Raw genomic sequence first — 12,243 nt, 5'->3', positions numbered from 1 at the left:
GGCTTGCTGCTGTTGTCTGCGATGGAGGCATGCATACTTGAATCGGAACTCTAAACAAGACAAAAATAAAAAGTTAAAAAACTCTCTTAAAATAGATTATTAGAAGGTTGAAATTTAGTTGCAAATTGTGAATGTGTCTCCATCCGAACAATGATCATCTTCTGTTGAGCTGGGTCACTGACCGATTCTTCTTCCAGATCCAAGCTGAAATCCACCAAAATAATGTCAAAATACACTTGAAGCATTGAAAAGAAACACACTCTATTTTTTGAGAACTTACGTAGTTACAGATTTTTTTCTCTTTTTTTTTGCCTTTTTTTTCTTGAATAAAATATTAAAGTGTTTTTTTTTCTAAAAAAATATACATATGATTAAAGTAGATGGTAATAAAAGAATTAAGTAAATGGTATTAGAATCAGAAATTACATGCTATCCGTGGGTTTGTTTACACTGCTTTGATCTGTTTGTGTTTGAAACAAAGGATCATTTTTGCTTCCTAAGTTCACCTCCAGCATTCTAAGCACAGAGTAAACATCATTTAGTAAAAATACTATTTAATTAAATCAGGATATCGAAATTCTATCAAATAAAGGATCTTATATTTCGGATGAGTCATAGTGACCTTCCGTCGATGGGAGCCTAGCTTCCTTCATCTTGGGAAAGCAAAAACAATTATCAACAACAAAAATACCTTAAAATCGACAATATATACCCAAATTCAACATGCCCTTGTGCAGCCTTTTCATTGGTTTTCTTCTTATTTAATTCTCTGAAGAATTTTTCTATTTCTTCAGTTCTTACATCAGTTCTGACAGTACATGCAAAAGAATATGTTAACAAATAATATTTTGATGATAAAAGGGTTAGATAGCTTTATAATGTATCTTACACATTATAGGATTCAATTTGTTCTTCAGAAGACGAATCCTCAACAATGTGCTTTCTTTTTTTAGATTGCGTCCTGGAAATAAAAAAAAGTATGAATCAGACAAACACAACAAAACTGATGATAAATTACTCCGGAAAGCCATGCATACCTTTTGGGTGGAGTCTGAATTTTTTTCTTTGAATTTTGTTTAATTATTGGTGACGATTCTTCACTTCTGAAATTAATTTAGAAACATCCTGTTAATACATTAAATTCTGATAATAGACAGAAAAGAAAGTAATGCAATCACAATTTCATAATCTTACTCATTATCGGATTCACTTTCATTTTCTGAAGTGGAATCCTTCAAAATCTGTTTTCTTTTTCTGGATACCATTCTGGAGAGCAAACAATCATTATAAAAATGCACCCTAAAAATGACAAAATACACCAAAAAATATTACTTACTTTTTAGTTGTCCTGGTGGGTTATTTCCTTCTTTTTGTTGCTTTCTTTGAGTCTTGTTCAGACTCAGACTAAGGAAAAAACAAGTTCACTCTCCGATGAATTACTCTCGGATGAAGTTACCTTCTTCTTTTTTGTCTTTTTCTTTTTTTTTCTTTCTTTTCTTTTTCTTTCATTTCCTTCAATTTCTTTTTCACTTTCGCCATCTTGATGATGCCCTAAAATAGTCGAAACATTAGATTACATCATCTACAGAAATAAGATACACTCAAATTAGAGAAAGTATTATATTCAGTTACTATATGGCCATCAATTTCTGCTTTGATCCTCGCAACCATTAGCTCCCTATTCCAATGGCTAGCCCACGGTAGTTCAGGGATTGCTTCTCCTTTCTGGTCTGTGTGTTTTGTTAGATGAAAATATACTATCATCAAGGCATAGAGACAACCATCAATCGATTTTTTCTTTTTCAAACGTAATTGGTTATGCCTTTGATGATGAAATTAAGGACATGGCTGGCCCAGTTGCACTCCATTATGTTGTCTATCTGAAAAATTGGAGCTAGGTGGACAAGAGATACTTTGTTTATCATAGTTGGCAAAAAGAATGCCATTTGAATATAAAAGATAAAAATCCTCTTGAACATTAGGCGATCTTGATCATTGTCAACACCGATATCTATCATCTTATCGATCAGATTCTTTAATGTTTTCCTTTAGAACATCTCTTTGTTCTTCTAAAAAAGATCCTTAAAACTCACTTTATCAGAAAATAGGTCTCCTATAAAAAAGAAAACAAATCACACTCCAAATCACTTGAAATACACCCAAATAACAGCCATATACACCTAAATTTATTTCTTTATTATATGAGATCAGAATAAGATATTACAAAGAATAGATTACAGAGAATGCAAGTATAGAGATTTTCTATAACCAATTACCTGATGCATTGAGGCCAAGGGTAGCTCCTATTTTTTTGAGCTTAATTTTAAATGAACCGTGGCTTGTGTCCAATTTGTTTTTGTCCAAATTAAAGGAATTAGCCAACTCCTTTAACAGTTTGTGTGGCACATTCGGCGGGATGTGCATGAGACCATCAAATCCTAATTCGCGAACGATGGCCTTCTTTGCCTCGCTCATCTTTTCAAACTTTTCACTCAGTAGTCGCGTAGCACATTTCAAGTCCTTGGTTTGTTGTAAACAAAGCAAAATGAGAGTCATTTAAATAATATATATATATATATATATATATATATATATATATATATATATTATAATTTTTTCCACCTTGAATCTTGCTTGTCATTTTTACTATAAGGAATAAAAAATATTGTCAATAGATAAAAATATCAGCCAAATACCAGCCGCACACACCCAAATATCAGCAACATACAGCCAAATAATTGCCAGATACACCCAAATCCAATCATATATACATTTATTATTTCTTCGATTACACAACATTATATGAGTTCAAAATGATATTCAAGTCAACTAAACATGCATACAATGACACTACAAGCTAAAGCACAAGTACAACATCACCAATTACACTTGAATACTTTTGATATATATACCAGACACATACACCTGCATTTTTTTGAATTACATAACATTATATGAGTTCAAAATGATATTTAAAGTTAAAATTTCACTAGAAGCAGCAGTCAAATTCGAATTCGATGATATACAAAAAAAATTGACCATATACACCCAAATATGCAAACATGCACAAAAACAGATGAAAAAGCACGTTAAACCATTCACTAAAAGTACGTAAAACAGTATAACCGACTTGAACAGTTTCACCAGAATCTTAATATCTACTTTAAAGCAAGAACATATAATGAATCTACTTAATAAAAGAGAAATACGACGATATAATGCTTCGTTTTCAAAATCAGAAAGAGAAATCTAAAAAACCTAGAAAAATAGTGAAACAGTACCTTGAATAATGATTCTTCTTTTTTTTTGGTGTTTTTTGATGGAGATTTTAATGTTTGCTTGTTGATTTCGTCGACTGTTGGCGAGGAGTTTGAAAGTTTCTTTAAAGTTTTCGAATATGTTTTGAATCTCGACGGTTGCGATTTTGATTGAGGAAGAAGAAGAAGAGTTGTTTATAAAAATGAGTAGCGCGCTTTGGAAACGGTTGAGTAACAGACGTGTTTAACACGCTTGAGTTGGGTGAGAGTAATTTTTGTTGGATTTGACCCAACTTATAGGACCTATAAGTAAAAAAGATTTATATGTATAGCATAACTATTTTAAATAATAATTTTATTAATTATGATTACAACATATTTATATGTAAGATAAAATTCAATAAAAGTCAAATAACATTCTCACAGATAAAATACCTAATAGGATTAAAGGTGAAGTTGATATTTACATTATTTTTTCAGAAGTTATAGCAGTTATATTTGTTTAACAGATAAAAGTTTGATTTTAATAAATATAAGGTAGGACAATAGATTTTAGTAAAAGTGCTTTCTATATTTAAAATGACTATGATAAACATTAATATAGTAAAAAATAATTTTTATTTATAAATATATAAAATTATATTACATATTTTCTTATTCCATAATTCTCTTCTATTTGTCCATTACTTTGGTTGGTTATTATTATTATTTGGTTTTTTGGTGAGAATTATTTTGGTGGATTTCCATTTTCATAATGCAGAAGGATTTTTTATTAAAATAAAATAAATTACTTATTTATTCAAATAATTTATAATACACAAATTTTACTATTTTGAATATTTAGTTATGTTTTTGTTGACAAAAATAATAATAAAAAAATTACCTTGTTTATGCTGGTATTGGTGCTAGTACTAGTAGCAGTGAAAACAACATTAGTATTTTTTGTATTTTTGTTGTTTTTGCCAGCAAAAAATGAAACAATTTTTCTCTTTTATTTTCTCTATCATTGCCTGCAAAAAGAGAGGCAAGAAAAATGATTTGCGTACAAACAGAGACTGGAGGATGATAATAATTTTTTCTATTCTCTTTTTTTTTTTTTTTGTCCATTTTCGCGAGCAAAAACAGGGAAAATGTAACAAAAAATTAGTACTGTTTTCGCTGCCAGCAACAACGTAAGTATTATAAGTTTTGTTTTCGCTTTTTTGCCAGTAAAACCACATTTAAATCTAAATACATAAATTAATAAATTTCTGTATTTTGATTTAAATTGATAAATAATTTTTTTCTTAAATAAAGAAAAAGCCTGCATAAGGGTGATAAATTAATGAGATTTCTCAGGCACACTACAAGCTTGTGGCTTCGTTTCCTGGACTGGATTTCGGTCCACTGTTCAAACTATGGTAGGCCCACCACCTTAGAAACTATATTTCCTTAATTCTCTTTTATTCCTTAATTTTGTTAACCTCCTCTTTTATTTTTTTTGGTCAATAAATTAGACAACCCCAATTTTAGGTACACAATACACCCACACACTCTTTTGGGTCTTAAAGTGGTCTTACACTCCTTTAACCTCCTCTTAAATACACTACTATACAGGCCCCAAAGCCCAGTTCCGGAACAAACAGGAATAATACAATGGAAATTTGATCAAGGCCCAAAAACAAAACTTTGACCAATTATTTATGTAGTTTCAGCCTTTCAGGTCAATAGCAGTTAAGTGCAGTTTCTTTAACGTGATGATATTAAAGTTAAAAGATTTAAGTACACCAAAAAAAAAAAAAGTTAAAAAATTTAACATAGTAAAATATTAGAATTGACAATGTTATTGAACAAAAAAATAGTAATACTACTCTTTTATGATGAATTTCATATACTTATAAAAGAGTGTGTTTGTTTCTGATTAAGACGTAAAAAATTTCTCATCATTCTCTTTTAAAATTACTTCTAAAATTGTTCCTTGTTATTTGTTATAGAGTAAATATTTACAGATTATCATGCCAATCATGTCATACAATTTTTAGGTAAGTGATTTACTGATTTTCCTCATCATTTGTGACTAAAATATTGTTGTTTCTAATAATCACAAAATTGTATTCCAAACAACAATATTTATATCAAAAAGCTTATTTTAAAATAAAAGAACATTATTATTGAGAGAATAATATTGTATAACTAACAAAATTTATTATTTTTTATTAATACTTAACCACCAAATCTATTTTAAATACTAAGTAATAAATATTAAATTTTAAATTCAAACGATATAAAAATAAAGTGTTAATCAAACAGCCATGGACTAATATTGATAAAAAAAAAACGACGATTTCTTAATATTTCTCTTATTGAGATAAAAAATAAGATATTGGTTTTCTAGTTTTGTTGAGAGATTTTCCATTTTATGCAATGGATTGGTGATTGGTCTTGACTGTTGGTCTGTTGGGGAAATCGCAGAGAATCTAGTAACGCGGTGTCAACTGAAATGTGAATTGTCTTCACTTTCATAGGATTCTTCTTTCTACGTTAAGACAAAGTTGACAATATGAGGTGCCTCATTATCATACTTTTGTGCATGCTCTTCCTCCTCCAATCATATGAATTACATTGGATTCATTTCACTATCTTCCTATTTCTGCTATATGTGTCCTTTGCATGAATATGACACCCCCTCCATTTTTTTTTCTTTGCTTTTTAATATGTTGTTTTTTGCTGCCACTTTGAAACTGGTTATTGAAACTTCATCTGCTTGTTAACATTTGAGTGAGTATATAGAATTATAGACAGGCCTTTTGACGTCTTTGTTCTATTACAAATTTACAATCAGAAACAAATTTAAGTCTAAGATATTGCGATTCCCAAAATTTTCCAGTTTATTACAAAACTTTTGTATTTGACTACTATTTTTTTAATTTGACCCCACGCTCCATTATTATTTCTTTTTTTTTTTCATACTTACTAGTACTATAGTATAACTAATAAGAGAAATGTTATTTGTGCATTAAAATCAGTCACTAAAATCAGCCATTAATGTATTTGTGTATAAATATATATATGGTTTAATTTATTTTCAATGTGTATTTATATTTCAATATGTATTTTATACTAATGACTAATTTTAGTGATTAATTTTAATGTACATGTAACATAACCCAACTAACAACGATACAGTGACTTGTTCCTCTAACAAAATTTAACACATTATACACAAAAAATAGTCATCTATAAAGACAGTTTTAATGTAAATATAATATTATTAATAAAATTAGACTTTCCGTCTCTATTAATCAATGTGTATAACATAGAGATGTTGTGTTGAGTTCATTTTATATGTAGTGGCAATGCTATTGATAACGGATTAGCTGAAATTGTATCTATCCCTGCATTGGATTCCTCCTCAGCCTGAGACTAGTAAATGAAACAGATATATATGACTATATTATTTGTTTTAATAAATAATAATAATAAAAGAATAGGCTTAATTGGTGGGAGATAATTAGATAAATAGTAATGGGGTTTGGTTGTGTGGTATTTCAGCCCACCCTGAGTATGACGTTACGTTTGTTGTTGAGTTGTACGTTGACATTCAAACATGGTTTCCCATTGGCAAATTCTATAATGTCTTTTCTTTGATCTCTAATTTTTGTTTAAATTATTTTTTATAATAATTTTAAAATATTTAAAAATTTAATTTTTATATTTTTAAATTTAAAATTAATTATTTAACTTATTTTAACAATTAAATCATATCATTTAAGCATCGTAACAAAACACCTTATCAATTTATTTTTTACTTGCATCATTACAGAGCTGCCAAACTAAAAAAAAAAACCTTTTTACATTATAGAAAAAATGTACAAAAAAAGGCATAGAAATTGTTTCTCTTTGCCTACCTAATGCTTGCCAAATTTTGGTAATTCATAATACCATTTCTTTTTAACCTCGCTACGTTATTAATAGCATATCTGTCAACTTCTGCTAATTTTTATTTAAAATTAGATTTAATTGAAGTGTCTCTGTAGATGTGTCTAATAAAAATATTTTTTTATGTCTGTATTTAATAAAAGTGTTTTTATAGATATATTTTTTTGATGTGCCTTTTTATATATGTGTTTAAAATATAATAATTAATTATTATTAATAATAAGTTGACAGATAATATATTAGTACCCTATACTTTTCTTTTTTTAATTTTCAATTATGTATGGAAGAGCGTACATACGCGCGTGCGTACGCTTATTTGTTATCATTTTCTGCCCTTAATTTATTGTAGTCTAATTCGAAACAAGAGTGATTTCATTTATGCATAGACACATATACGAGTAGTGAAGACTACTCAATAATAGTCAAGAAGAGAAGCCATTGGTTATGCAATAAAATGCAAACTCTGGATCGAGGAGGAGTGGAACATGGTGGTGGCGGTGGTGGTGGTGGGAGTTAAGGGCGGCGTATTTTGTTGTTCAGTAATTAAATGACTGTATATAACGGCGCACATGGGTGCAAGTTGTTGCCTCCACTAACCACGTGTTTCATTACTTAGTGCTAACACAACCATACATAACACAATATTATTCACAATAAAAAATTAAAAATCTAATTTCATCATTTTAGCTGTCACTCGATTTTTAGATATCAAGCCTTGTGATAATAATTAACTTATATTTGGAACGATCTGGATCTGTTGTACATTTTACTTGGTTTAATTAATTTATGTACACACAATAAGAATATTGAATATTTTTCAATTGTATTTTTTTCTTCCCAAAGATAATACTAGACTCATAGATATGCTGGTCAAATTAGTAGCATTTAGCACCTATTGTGCCTACTGTCATTTGCATGTGGCCCTCTGAATCGAACTAAATCTTACAAAATATGTCATGCCCGTGCAAGTGCCATAATGTTATATTTGTCTACAATAATATTTAGAAGATAAAAAAAATAAAACAATTTAAATTTATTTTATTTAATATTTATTAATTATAATAATATTAATTATAAAGTGAGAAAATAGGAAAGCAATTGTTATTGAATTATTTGACGGAGTTTATTATTTACTTATAACAAAAATTAATTTCTCACTCGTTCACTTTACATTGCTAGTTTAAAGAAGAATCAATACTCTAATGCTTTTTAGTCATTTCACTTTTGATATATTGTCCCTCCCAAGTCACAACTATCACCTCCACAACCACTTATCACCCCACTCAATTATCATGTATTTGGATCGGAGTTTCTTTTATTTTGGATTTTCATTGAAAGCTACTTAACAAAAGAAAATACAACATCCGCAAAAATTGAGATTTTGGCATCATTATGTAATGTTCTAATTATTTACAAAAGTAGTAATGCCATATATTATTCACATAACTTATTCATATTATTAATAATTAACTACTGTGTACCATGGTAAATTTAATACCATAAGCTAAGATATTAAAACCAAATTAAAGATGTTTTTTAATTAACATACATACTCTATATATATAATATACTACATCAGGAGTTTGATAATCAAATAAATATTCAATTAAAAAAATTAATTTAAAAATATCCATTTAATTTATTCATGACTAATAATTGACCATTTGAATATATAATACATCAATCTTATGTGTATATAGAAGATCAACTATTAAATTAACTATTCGTATATAATACGTATTAAAAGATAAAATTGTTTAGAAACATTGTTACTCTTCCGAATTTAAGAATTATCTTAATAAAATTGTATAAAATAAGTTAGAGACATGATGTTATTATTATATATCTTCTTATTTTAAATTCTAATATTTTAAGTTCGTCATTTTTAATGGTAGGAGGTGAATCTGCAAAAATTTTAGTGTTCAAATTAATAAGGAGCACAAGAGACACAAGTTAAAAATTATATTTGAGTGCAGATATATATTTAAATAGTGCATATGCCACAAAGTTGTGATATTATGAGTTATTTATCTTCGTAAAAGGATGAGTTGCTTTTTTCATAAATTGTTTGATGTTTTATTATAATACCATCTTTTGAGTTACATTTAGAGTAAATATATAATCAATGTTATAAATTTTTTTTAAGAGAATAATAATGATTATAATGTAGTCATTAAATTTATAAAATGAGTTATTATTAAATATTATATCAATTGATGATGAATTACTATTATTTTTGTAATATTTTATATAAAATTTTTAAAATTCGAGATTACATATACTTAAACTTGGTTCTTAATAATAATAAATTTTTTAAAAAAATAGAATAAATTATATATTAAAAATAAATTAAATATTATATATATTTTTATATAAAAATATTAAAATTAATTCAGTAATTAAAGTTTAATATTTACCTATCATTTTTATCATCCATACATATGTAGGTACTGCCGTAGGGCTATGTATGTCACTAAAACGTGTCGAAAGAAAGCAACTTTCACTATCATATTTAAGTGAATGCTATAATGTCTAAAATGTGATGTTTATTTACTAAAAAAATAAAAAAATTAATTTAAAAGATATAATAATAAATAATTTTTAAAAAATTAAAATTTATAATAAAAAATAAATTAAACAAAATTTAAACATCAACTCATAAACACTATAAAATTAACCTTATATTTATTCTAAAAGTAGGCTTAATTTTAATAAATTAATAATATAAAAATATTTATGTTGTCATCTAACTGTATAAATCACTTCATCAAAATAATTAGTTGAATTTTATTAGAATAACCTTAAACCTCACATATACAAATAAAGAAGTTGCACTAAAATTATATTAAAACAAAAAATTATGATATACATCTAAATTTATTTAGTAATTAAATTTAATTAAATTAGTTAAAATTTAATAAAAATTAATTTTATTAGTGAGAGCATAAATACATATACTTCGATTATGAGAATATTTTTACATATTTCTTCTTTTCTTTTTCTTTCTCTTTCTCTTTTTTTTTTGTAATTTTTTTTGCGTTCCTTCTTCTTCTTCACGTATTTTCTTCTCATCATTTTTTATTGTTATTATTGTTGCTGTATTTTTTTTTCTTTTCCCCCTCCTTTTTCTAGTAATTTTGTAATTTTGCAGCATTATGCGTTTTTTTTTTGTTTGATTTTTTTGTTTTTATTTTTGTTAAGAGAGTAAAACTAGAAGAACAGCGAAAAGGTAAAACAAAAAGAAGATGATGAACAAAAAAAGAAGACGATGATAATGATAAAGAAAAAGGAGGAAGAGAAAGAGTTTTGAATTCAGTGCATTCTAGATTTGAATTTGGTACATTCTAGTTTTAACCTGTTTTAAACTGAGTTTGTTTGTATGTCTTCATTATTAAGGAACTTCGGTGTATTTTGGATTGAACCATTGTACATATAAAAAGAAGATATATAACAATCAATCATGATAATAATGATAACGATAACGATGATGATAATAATGATGATGGAGAAGGAGATCGAAAAATTCAAACGAAAAAAGAAGGAAGAGGATGAGGAGAATGAAGAGATGGAGGTGGTGGTGTGGTAGTGGTGATGATGATAACGAAGGAGAAAGATGAGAAAAAAAAAAAAAGAGGAGGAGGAGAAGAAGAAGATAATGAAGAAGAAAGAGGAGAAGGAATTTTGAGTTATCATTTAATAATTTCGGTACATTTTAGATTTAATTTTAGTGTATTATGGTCTTAATTTGTTTTGGACTGAGTTTGTTTATATGCCGTTATCATTAAGAAATTTCGGTGCATTCTAAATTTGAACTGTTATACATATAAGAAGAAGAAGATGATGATGATAATAACAATAACGATGATGATAATAATGATATTGGAAGAGGAATAGAAAAAGGAAGGAGGAGATCAAAAAAATTTAAATAAAAAAAGAAAGAGGAGGAGGAAGAGGAGAAAATGGAGGTGGTGGCATGGTGGTGATAATAACAACGATAATCAAAGAGAAAGATGATGAAAAAAGAGAAGGAAGAGAATAAGAAACACCAGCAACTAGGGGTGAAAAGAAAAAAAAAACGCAAATAAATTAAAAAAAAGAATAAAATTTGCAGAAAAAAGTCAAAAAATAGTTACATATAGTGGCATATTTAATAGCGTGCAAATATTAATTAAATTATATCAATTTGATTAAACTTAGTTAAATAATTAACTTAGTTATAAAATATTATTTTAAAATGAATTTTTATTTAATAAATTTAACAAATTAAATTTAATTAGTATATTTTTATCTGACAAACTAAAAATTAACTCGGGACGAATATGAATGAATTAATCACTCGGCTAATTTAACAATAACCGCTGTGTGTAATAATATTTTACATAAGCTTATTTTACTCAATAATAATAATAATAATAATAATAATAATAATAATATCTGTAAAGATATGTCAGTGTATATCTTGAAAAATTGATGAGCAAATCATATAAAAATTAGTTAATTATATATCACGACACTACAGAAGGAGTTGGTGGGCCTGCGAGTGACAATAGAAGTTGTTCTGATCTGGCAACCCAGCTGATGCCAGCCTGGCATTTTCCCAAATTATTGTTGCGGGTCCCTTTTTCTCCATTCCTCAATTTTAAGTTTTAGTATTAAATAAAAATATTTTTTTTAGTTATGTATAATAATTAAATAGGTTTTTTTTTTGTTGAACAATAATTAAATAGGCTTAATTTAGTAAGTTTTTTTTCCTTTTGAATTTTTATTGATTAATAGTGTAAGTAAAAAGAATATTTAAAGGAAAATGGAATTTTAATGTTTTGATATTATTATATTTTAGTGCACACATAAAGGAAAATGGAATTTTAATTTAGGGCAGGCAAAAATCATACGTTGATATTTTTTTAAAAAAATTTTTAAATAGAAAACAAATAGGCCTATATATTTAATTTCCATTTAAACCAAAGATACAATCAAATGTTTACTATATTGAGCAACATCATGATAGAATCAAAATTATTTGACAGACAAAAGATTTTTCCATAGAAAATAAATGACGTCAATTTCA

The sequence above is a fragment of the Arachis stenosperma genome, chromosome 6, assembly GCF_014773155.1.
Source record: "Arachis stenosperma cultivar V10309 chromosome 6, arast.V10309.gnm1.PFL2, whole genome shotgun sequence".
Classification (NCBI taxonomy): Eukaryota; Viridiplantae; Streptophyta; class Magnoliopsida; order Fabales; family Fabaceae; genus Arachis; species Arachis stenosperma.
This window is presented reverse-complemented; position numbering follows the sequence as displayed.